This window comes from Lathyrus oleraceus, chromosome 1 (genome assembly GCF_024323335.1).
Source record: "Lathyrus oleraceus cultivar Zhongwan6 chromosome 1, CAAS_Psat_ZW6_1.0, whole genome shotgun sequence".
Classification (NCBI taxonomy): domain Eukaryota; kingdom Viridiplantae; phylum Streptophyta; class Magnoliopsida; order Fabales; family Fabaceae; genus Lathyrus; species Lathyrus oleraceus.
The window spans coordinates 273788534-273800153 of NC_066579.1; the positions used below are offsets into that span (position 1 = coordinate 273788534).

At 40.2% G+C, this 11620-nt stretch overlaps 1 non-coding gene across 1 annotated transcript; it reads right to left on the reverse strand.

Annotated features, from left to right (window-relative positions):
* Positions 1 to 10052: 10052 nt before the first annotated feature.
* On the reverse strand, positions 10053 to 10159 carry LOC127116666 (small nucleolar RNA R71). The gene has a single exon (XR_007801469.1). It is a non-coding gene; the product is annotated as a small nucleolar RNA R71 (small nucleolar RNA).
* Between the last annotated feature and the right edge of the window lie 1461 nt (positions 10160 to 11620).

Here is an 11620-nt window from a genome sequence, read left to right on the forward strand (position 1 = left end):
AGGAATCTCTACTTCGATCGGTAAGACTGCATCCATGCCGCACACAAGGGAGAAGGGAGTTACCCCAGTGGAAGTGCGTACGGAAGTACGATAGTTGTGTAATGCGAGTGGGAGAATTTCGTGCCAATATTTGTAGGTTTCCACCATCTTTTGCACGATCTTCTTGATGTTTTTGTTAGCTGCTTCAACAACGCCATTCATCTTAGGCCTATAAGGCGATGAGTTGTGGTGGTCGATCTTGAAATTTTGGCATAGCTATTTCATCATTTTATTATTGAGGTTAGATCCATTATCAATAATGATCTTGTTGGGGACCCCATAACGGAAGATGATTTCTTTCCTGAGGAATCGAGTCACCACTTGTCTGGTAACGTTGGCGTACGAGGCTGCTTCTACCCATTTTGTGAAATAGTCAATGGCTACAAGGACGAAGTGGTGTCCGTTCGAGGCAGTTGGCTCTATGCGTTCGATCACGTCAATGCCCTACATGGCGAAAGTCCAAGGTGATGTTAGGACATTGAGAGGCGTTGGCGACACATGGATCTTATCGGCGTAGATCTGGCACTTGTGGCAGGTTTGGACGTGGCGATGACAGTCAATCTCCATAGTCGTCCAGTAGTATCCGGCCCTTAAAATTTTCTTCACCATAGTGCTCCCACTGGCATGCGTCCCAAAGGATCCTTCATGAATTTCCATTATAATTTGGTTTGCTTCTTTCTTGTTCACACATCTAAGCAAAACCGAATCATAATTTCTCTTGTATAATACCCCTCCACTTAAGAAGAATTTGGATGACAGTTTTCGAAGATACTTCTTGTCGGTGATGGATGCGTCCGCAGGATACTCTTGGTTCTCTAAGAATTTCATGATGTCATAGAACCAAGGATGACCGTCAGTTTCGTCTTCTGTTCCCAGACAGTAAGCAGGTTCCTCTAAGTAGTTCAGGTGAAAGGACGACACTTCATTCTTCCACTTAACTTTAAACATGGATGTCAAAGTTGCCAAAGCGTCAGCTAGCTGATTCTCTTCTCGAGGGATGTGGTGGAATGTAATTTCACCGAAGTAGGGGACTAGTTTCAAGACATGCTCTTTGTAAGGAATGAGCTTATGATCTCTAGTATCCTAATCTCCTTTGACTTGGATAATTACCAAGGCTGAATCTCCATAGACTTCCAAGATTTTGATTCTAAGATCGATAGCAGCGTCAATACCAAAGATACAAGCCTCGTATTTATCCATATTGTTTGTACATTCAAAACATAATCAGGCGGTGAAGGGGAGGTGGAAATTAGTTAGAGAAGTGATTACTTCCCCAACGCCATTGCCATGAGCATTAGAAGCTCCATAAAAAACCATGGTCCATCGGGATCCAGTCTTGGGTCCTTCCTCGGGACCGGGGATGTTATAATCCCTAATCAACATGATATCCTCGTCGGGGAATTCAAAACGCATAGACTGATAGTCCTCCAAGGGCTGTTGTGCAAGATAATCAGACAATACGCTCCCTTTAATGGCCTTTTGAGTGACATGTTGGATATCGTACTCGGTTAAAGCCATTTTCCATCGGGCTACTCTACCGGTTAGAGTCGGCTTCTCAAAGATGTATTTGATAGGATCCATCTTAGAGATCAACAATGTCGTATGAGTGGGCATGTATTTTCTTAAACGTTTGGCAGCCCATGCTAGTGCGCAACAAGTCTTTTCAAGCATCGAATAGCTACTCTCTACCAGTCTCGTCATGTTGGCCGAGGACACTACCCATTGATCCTTCGAGAACAGTGAGATATTTGATTAATGGTCTACCAGGTACAAGAGGCATCAACACAGGAGGTTCTTGCAAATATTCCTTTATTTTCTCAAATGCGTCTTGGCAGTCATCGTTCCAAATGATGGCTTGATCCTTTTGAAGAAGTTTGAAGATTGGATCACAAATGGCAGTGAGGTGAGATATGAACCTAGCAATGTAGTTCAATCTACCTAGGAATCCTCATACTTCCTTCTCAGTTTTGGTGCAGGCATAGCTTGTATGGCCTTTACTTTTTCGGGATCTACTTCGATGCCACATTGACTAACGTAAAGCCTATCAATTTTCCGGATCTTACCCCAAATGTGCATTTGTTGGGATTAAGCCTCAATTTGAACTTCCTCAGCCTCTCAAACAGCTCTTCTAGATTGACAAGGTGTTCTTCTTCGGTTTGATACCTGGCTATCATGTCGTCGATGTAGACCTCAATCTCTTTATGGATCATATCGTGAAAGAGAGTGACCATGGCTCGTTGGTATATGGCGCATGCGTTCTTCAATCCAAAAGGCATCACCTTGTAGTAGAAGGTGCCCCATGGTGTTATGAAAGTGGTTTTCACAATATCTTCTTGAGCCATGCAGATCTGGTTATAACTGGAGAAACCATCCATAAAAGAGAAAACAGAGAACTGAGCGGTATTATCTACTAGCACGTCAATCTGTGGCAGTGGAAAGTCATCTTTGGGACTTGCTCTATTTAGATCTCTATAATCTATGCACATTCTTAGTTTTCCATCCTTCTTAGGTACAAGCACAATGTTAGCTATCCATTGGGGATGATTGGAGACCTCTAGGAAGCCGGTGTTGAGCTGCTTTTGTACCTCCTCCTTGATTTTCATAGCCATGTCGGGACGGGTCCTTCGTAGCTTTTGCTTTACTGGAGGGCATTCTTCTTTAAGGGGTAGATGGTGGACCACAATGTTAGTATCGACGTCGGGCATATCTTGGTATGACCATGCAAACACATCTTTGTATTCCTTCAAGAGCTCAATCAATTTTGTCTTCACCTCGTCTTGTAGAGCGGAGCCGACTCAGACTTCTTTCGCTTCCTCATCTGTCCCAAGGTTAATCACTTCCACTGATTCTTCTAGCGGCTGGATGACTTTTTCCTCCTACTTGAGCAGCCTTTCCAATTCTTTTGGGAGTTTAGCCTCTTCCTCACACTCTTCATCAGCTCGATTAATCGGGTTGTCAATGTCATATGAGACCGTAGCAAAATTGTCATTGGTGGTTGTCGAGGATGATCTGCATGATTTAAGGTCCACACTTTTATTGGTATGAAAGAAAGGATGATTTGAAATGATTTTTTTTTAAAAAGAAAAATGCCATTTAAAAAAGGTGAAATAAATAAATGAAAGGAAAAGATCTCAAAATTGATTGCGAACATGAACCTTTTTTCATTAATGATTAATAAGGAAATTTGATGAGGCCCTACAAATGATTCCCTCATGCCTTGGGATTGATATGGGTTCTTTAGATAAAAAGGAAGGAAAACAACATTGGGAATTACATTTCAATCAAGACCACTTTAGGTATTTCAATCTCGGCCCATTTGGTGGCACCATTTCCATCAATCTTTGTGAAGATCAACCCATCATCTTCTTCTTGTTCTTCTTCCACGATACAGATACGGTTGTCATCAAGGTAACCAAGACTTGAGAGGTTTTTGTGTAGCGAGAGCACTGATCCCCTTATAGCTATCGGCGCGGGCTTCTTCAAATTCTGGGAGTTGTATCGTAAACCGGTGTGGTCCTTGTTGGCAGGAAGTTTAAGCAATCTTCCCCATCCTTGGGGGTGTCCATCATTTATGATTATCAGGGCGTCTTTAAGAGATACCATTAGAGATACGACATCTTTTGATTCATCCCTTGCTGGGTAAACCATTTCAACATTGATAACTTCAAATGATTGGAATGGGATTTCCCTTATCTCCCCTTCTCCTTCAACGTATCGGAAATATGCGAGGTGACTTACCACAATATCCTCCTCACCCTCGACAACAACTAGTTTATCATCAGCTAAGAATTTCAATAGGCTGAATAGATATCTATTACGAAGAAAGTGATAAGGAAAGTATGGGGACCAATCTTCATAGGAAAATTCACCTCACCGATTACAGTCCTTCTAGTCCCATCAAATGCTCTTACTATAAGCTCACTCGACTTAATTACGAGTCCTTCAACAGTTAGTTTAACAAAGGAGCTCTTAGGCATCACATTGAGGGAAGACCCAATATCTACCAAAACTCTTGAGAGGACCATGTCCATACACTCCATAGAAATATGGATAGCCTTGTTATGATTCCTCCCCTCGACGGGAAGCTCTTCATCACTGAAACCCAAGCTTAAGCTAGTAGAGATATTGTTAACTACTCCTTCAAACTCACAAACAGAGATCTCTTGCGGTACGTGAGTTGTCCTCAGAAGTTTTACTAAAGCATCCCTATGGGCCTCCAAGCACATTAATAAAGACAACATTGATAATGCGTAAGAACTCGTCTACTTCATTGAAAGGTGCAGGGTCTTATCTTTGTCGAGCGCCATGAATTTGTTTTCCTTTGTCTGAAGTTGAAGGATTGATAGTTCCAATTGGAGTGGGTGTCGATGCAAATATCCTTCCACTTCTCGTGACTCCGCCAGTGCCGGTGATATTGATTATTGGATCACTACACTTCAACGGTTCTTCTTGAATCTTCTGACCATGAATGTAGATTGAGATTTCATACATCCATGGGACTGCCTTGGTGTCAACATATGGGAATGGTGTGGGAACTATTATTATGATTGGAGTAACAAGATTTGTCGACAGAGTTAACTGAGTGAAGTCATATGGAATTTGCAAAGGAGGGACTTCGTCTTATGGTATCTCGAGGGTAGACACATCTTCCTTTGTGGACGGGTAGTCTACCACCAAGATCCCTTGGTCCATTAATTGTTGTATGACAGACTTCAACGTTCTACATTGTTGCGGGTTAAGAAGACAGTGTTCACAGTCATTACTACAGATGGGAAAGGATTTATCCATCATTAAAGCATTCTTGATCTCGATGAGTGGTGTTTTTAACTCGTCCATACAAGACATCAACCTCCTTCCATTGTCAGCTTCCATCATATTCACTAATGCATTGTTGTGAGGGGGCATCGGGTTATTATTTACATTCGGCCTCTTAGGGGCGAACGTGATTGCCTCAGAATCAATAAGATCTTGAACCTTGTAATTTAATGCTTTATAATTCTCGATCGAATGCCCAGGAGCGCCAGAATGAAATTCACAGCGGGCATTTGCATCATAACCGGGAGGAAGAACCGCTGGTAGGGGTCCTAACTCCCTTAGTTGTACAAGTGATCCCCTTAATAAATATAATAGAATGTGGCTATAAGGCATGGGAACTGTGTCAAATCTTCTCTCGAGCCTTCGCATCCTTTGTTGTTGTTGTTGTTGGTATTATGGTTAATGACGTTGCGTTTGTTGTTGATACCGTTGTTGTTGTTGTTGAGTTTGAACAGGAATTGCAAATGATTTCTTGTTCGAATGATGGAGGCGGCATTAGTCTTGCCTTCTCATTTTTTACCGTAGGGAACAAAAGGTTTCTTCGATGCACTAGAAGTACTGGCAGAGTTCTGGATCTTTCCCATTTTAATCATATTTTCTATTCTTTCACCGGCTAAGACTAGGTCGGAAAAGCCCAAAGAGGTGCTCCCGACCATTCTATCAAGGTATGAACCTTGCAGGTTTCCCATTAACATGTCTACCAATTCTCTTTATAGCAATGGGGGTTGTACCCTAGTAGCTAATTCCCTCCACCGTTGGGCATACTCTTTGAAGGACTCCTCAGACCTCTGAGTCAGATTTTGCAACTGTGTGCGATTAGGTGCCATATCAGTGTTGTACTGATAATGCATGAGGAATGCCTCAGCCATTTCCCTCCATGCGTGAATATGGTTTCCCTCAAGTTGCATGTACCAATCCAAAGATGCCCCACTGAGGGAATCTTGGAAAAAATGCATTAAAAGTTGATCATCGCTGGAATAGGCAGCCATCTTTCGGCAGTATGCCCTAATGTGTGTCCTAGGGTCGCTATTTCCCTTATATTTTTCAAAGTCCGGATCTTTGAACTTGGCCGGAATGATGACCCCAGGTACCGAGCACATTTTTTCCGCATCAAGGCCTAAAACATCAGTGCTCCCCATTGCCTTGAGCTTTCCCTTAATAGCCTTCACCTTCCTCTCCACCTCGTTGGTTGCTGAATCGAAGGCGTCATCCTGAGAAGCATCCATTGGGCTGAAGAATGCATTGTGTTGGTTGCTTGTCTCAAAAACACGAGGACGAGGATTTTCGTTTGGAACACCGCCGGGTGCATTAATGTTAATTGGAGGATCAACTAGAGGAACTGGAGTCGGAGTCTTGACCGCTGGAGGGGTTGGAGGATTGGTAGTACTGGCACGTTGGTTCATTTCTTCTTGCATTTTTGCCATAACCTCTTGGCCTCTTGCGACTGCTTGAATAGTCTCCATCAACTGCCACATTTGGGACCGCATCTGAGATACTTCTTCCTGAAGGACAACTTGGTTCTCTTGAAGTTGCTCCATGACAGCTTGTCGACGTCCTCGTGTATCGTACCGAAAAGTCAGCTTTGGAGAGTGGTTTTGGTCAGAAAAAAGGGTGGATGGATGAGTTTTTTATGTTTTTGTGTTTCAAAAGATGCCGATGATGCATGAATTTTTGTGTTAAAGCAAAGCTCTTTTTAGTTATTCATGTTTATTCATTGCAAAAACTACTTGACGATTCACGTTCACAATCATAAATAAAGCAAAACACAATAGAGAAAAATCACAACTTTCATTCATCCTTTGAAGGGAAAATAGACTGCAATACATAGAAGTTGCAAAATACAAGTAATGGAAGCAAATAAACCAACTAGATATCCACCCTGAAAGTGACCCCTTGATGACACTGAAATTCACCATATTTTAGTTGTTTTATTGTTATTTTATTATGTTATTACTGTGTTTTCCTTTGTTTTTAGGTTTTCAGTCGAATCAGAGCCCCGATCGAGAAAAGGAGTGAAAATGAGCTAAAAAGCCTAAAAATCAACATTTTGCACTTGTGGCTCCTGTAAGACCCCAATTTTGTCCCTAAGATCCCTCATGGCATCATCACATTGCATTTGCATTGCCTCAAGGATCATTAAGCATCTTGGTTCCCTTTACCTTTGGGTGGGTTTTCTTGTGATTGGTTTGATATCACCAGGCATGCTTGAATTGTATATCATTGCTTTTCTCATTTTGTTTACTAACCAAAAGCACAAAAATATGTCACTAACATATTTTGTTTGTAGCTTAAGCAATCACTAGGTCAAGAGCTTCAAGGAGATCCTTTGTGCAATAATAAGGTCAAAAGGAGATGATAGCAAGCATGGTAATGGTTCCCAAAGCTCTCATCCATCAAATGCGCCTCCCTAGCATCTCAATTCATCATTTTGATCAAAGCAAGTCAAAGGGTTTGAGGTTTGTGTCCCAATGAAACCCTAATTCATCTGTGCACCACATTGCCTTGCTCTTGGAGCAACCTCAGCCCATGATCAAATACAATCAAGCGAAGTTCTTTAATTCATCATTTCATGCATATTTGAACTTATTTGAGTATCCTCAATCATCAATTCATCAAGATATGAGTCATGGCCTTGAGAAGTTGATCAATCAATTCATCTGAGTATTCTGAAATGAACTGAGACCTAACTTTTCATGTGTTGGTCAAATGGAGATAGTTCCAAAAGAAACAGTGTTCTTAAGGACAATATCAACAACTTTCATGTTCATCAAAAATTGATTTGAAAATTGGAAGGTCATCATCCATTCCATTACATTATAGGTCATTTTGACTGAAACCCTAATTTTGGGTCAACTTCCCAAGGACATAACTCATTCATTTTTTATGATTTTGAGGTGGGATCAAATGCATTGGAAAGGAAATACAAGCACATTTTTTATGATTTTAAGATGTCTAATTCAAATGTTATGTTGAACAAAATTTCAAAATCTCAAAGGAAATACATGTGATAATGCAAGACATTATAGGTCCTTTTGGGCAAAATGCATTGAATGGCAAAAAAGTCCAACTTCAAGTGCCCATAACTTCTTCATAAAAAATCCAAATGATGCAAGATTTAAGTCCATTTTGATTGTCTTGAAAATATATACAACTTTGATGTTGGAGGTTTTTTCATTTGAGGCTTGCATCAACAAAACAGAAGGGCTTGAACATTGGCCAAATTTAGAAACTTTGCCTTTCCATGTTTTACAGCTTGCACTTTAAACTCCAATTTCACCAATTTCCACACTCCAAATGGATTTTTTCCCAACATAACAATTGTTCCTTGCATCAAAACCTTTCCAACCATTACTCACATGATCATGTTTGGATTTGGCAAATGGCAGTTTCGAAGAGGAGAAGTTTTAGGCATGATTATGCATAACACGTTGAAATTCATCACACAAGCTAATTCACTCCAAGCTACACGTCCAAACCATCTCACATTCATTTCAGCTTGCATTTGCACCAAGTTTTGGGCCTCACATGCGCCTGTACAGGCCCATGCATGGAGGACCCAATTCGCATGCACACGAGTTTGATCATGCATTGCATCAGCTCTTGCTATAAATATACTTGCTTGCTTCACTTGAAAACCAACCTAATGGCGCCTGAGATGTTGCACAACTGAATCCATAACCATTAACAAAGAAGCTATTTCACTTTTCTTCAAAAAATTTCAGATCCAAAATTCAACTACATCTGGTTGAATCCTTGGATCTAAAGCTTCTAAACCTTCATCCTTCAGCTCATTGATCTTTTGTTTTGGCAAAGAAAGCAAGGAATCGAGCTCAAACCTCCAGAATTCAAGTTTATTTTTCAACTGATATTTTCTTCGAAACTCATCATATATTGACCTATTTGCTTGGATCTTGTGTTGGCTGAAGTCCTCTCAATAGAGGCATCATGACTGTGCATTTAATTTTTGAAATCCATTAAGTTCATGATGAACACCACAGAACTTCCATCTCTGATTTCTCTCAATATAGAGATCTAGAGTGGAATTGAGTGGCACAGGGATGATGTACATCATCCCAGCTTTCCAAAGATGTATGGATCGTGCGTTTTGGTTTCGATTTGAAGCTCTACAAATTTTGGACATGGCCGGAGGTTGGCCGGAGAAGACGGTGGCGCTGGCCACCGTCTGGTCTCCCGATTCAATCAGGAGCGTCCGTTCCTGTTTCCAGATTGAATCTCATGCATCCAATGTTATGACTTTTTTAAAGGCTATGTGTGATGTTGTTGACTCAAGTACACCGTCCGCACGCGTCTCCCTGCCTTCAGATATGCCACGTCAATTAATGAATCCAGATCTGACGCTTCTGGATTTTTGGCATTTTTGATTTTCTGATTTAATTTCTTTTATTCCAATAATTTTCAAAAATCAATATCTTCTTCATTTTAAATCCAAAAAATATGGGACCAATTGCATTCTTCTCCAAATAAATTCTAGTTTCTGATTTTGATTTTTAATATTTTTTATTTTATAATTTGATATTTTTTGTGAATTTTCTCTTTTATGGTTATTTTTAATTCATTTTAAATAGTTTTTGATATTCAAAAAATACAAAAATATTTTCCTAACGTATTTGAATGATGATGGATCTATGAAAAATATTCTCATCAATTTTTTAATTGATTTGAGATTTATTTGAGATTTTAGTTCAATTAGGTTATTTTTATTCATTTTTAATTGATTAAAAATAGTTTCTGACTTTTAAAAATGCTGAATTTTTTTGTCAAACTTTGTTTGACCTTGTTGAACTTGGGATAAATTACTTGGACCTTTCAAGGTTGATTTGAAGTAATTTTGAAGTTTGACCTTTCTTTTATTTTTAATTCTAGTTTATTTTAGTATTAAAAATGCTAAAAATATTATGCTTATGGTTTGATCTCCAATCTCCATTTCATTTCTGAGACAATTCACAAGTCTTGCTACTGAGAACCCAAACCAACATTTAAAAATCTTTCTCCAATTAGCAGACACATTTAAAACCAATGGAGCTTCTCCTAAGGCAATCCGTTTAAGATTATTCCCTTTGTCCCTCAAAGATAAATCCCTATCATGGTTAGATTCCCTTCTACCCAATTCTATAACAACTTGGGACAACCTTAGAAAAGTATTCCTTACTAGATACTTTCCCCCAAGTAAGACCGTCGTTCTTCGAAACCACATAACCAAATTTACCCAGAACCAAGGAAAATCGTTGTTTGAAGCTTGGGAGAGATATAAAGAGCTGTTAAGAGCATGCCCATATCATGGTTTAGAAAATTGGTTAATCATTCAGACCTTCTATAATGGACTTCACTATAACACTAAGATGACCATCGACGCTGCCGCAGGCGGTGTGCTAATGAACAAACCTTATTCTGAAGCTAGTGCCTTCATCGAAGATATGGGTCAAAACCATCAATCATGGGGAGTTGAACGAGCGACAGTTGAGAAGAAAGAAGCCCAAGGAGGGGTACATGAGTTAAGCTCTATAGACATGATGCAAGCTAAAATGGACTCATTAGCCCTCAAGATCGAGCATATGTGCATAAACTCGAATACTGCAGCTGCAGTTTCGTCGGATTGTGAGATATGTGGAACCGAAGGACACCAATCTGCAGAATGCAGTCTATTAAACGAAACCAACTCTGAGCAAGTGAACTACACCCAAGGGAATCCATATTCGAATACCTACAACCCTGGATGTAGGAATCTCCTGAACTTCTCCTATAAGAACAATAACCCTATCCAAAATACTGCACCTCCGAGACAACCTGGTTACCAAGCCCCAAGACCAAATCAACCTATGCAACCTGTGCCACCAAAGCCGAGCCTTGAGAAAATCATGGAAAATTTTATCACTGCTCAAACCCAACAAAACAAAGAGTTCATGAACCAGAACATTCACGTCAATGAACTGATTACCCAGTTAGGAACCAAGGTTGACCAAATAGATACTCACACTAAGATGCTTGAAACCCATATCTCTCAGGTAGCCTTAAACCAAGCCCCCCAGACTACACCTGGAGGACAGTTCCCTGGACAACCTCAACAAAATCCGAGAGGAGAAGCCAATGCCATTACCCTACGAAGTGGGACCGCTTATGATGAGCCATTTAACTCAAGATTGAGTGAACCCAAAACTTCTAAGGAATATACCAAACCCACATACGAAGTAAAGGAACCAGAGGAATCTGAAAAACAGGAAGGTCAAGAAAAAGGAGAAGAACCTAAAGACAAAACTTATGTACCACCCCCGCCATACAAACCACCGATACCATATCCGCAAAGACTCAAACAAACCCAGATCAATAACTAGTATCAGAAATTCAGTAAGGTTATAGAAAAACTTCATGTAGAAATCCCTTTCACAGTAGCCATCACCCAAATACCTTCTTATGCAAAGTTTTTCAAAGACATCCTTACCAACAAATGTAGACTCGACGATCCAAAGCCCTTGGAATGCAATTCTATTTCCGAGAATAAGTTAGCCAAAAAAGATAAAGATCCTGGAAATTTCTCCATTCCTTGTCTTTTGGGAAGTCATGTCATCGAAAAAGCTTTTCTAGACTTAGGAGCTAGTGTGAGCTTAATGCCTTTAGCAGTTTGTGAGAGGTTAAACTTAGGAGAATTACAACCTACTAAGATGTCACTTCAGTTAGCCAATAGATCTGTTAAGTATCTGACATGCATATTAGAAGATGTCCCTTTTAGGATAGGTCAGTTATTTATCCC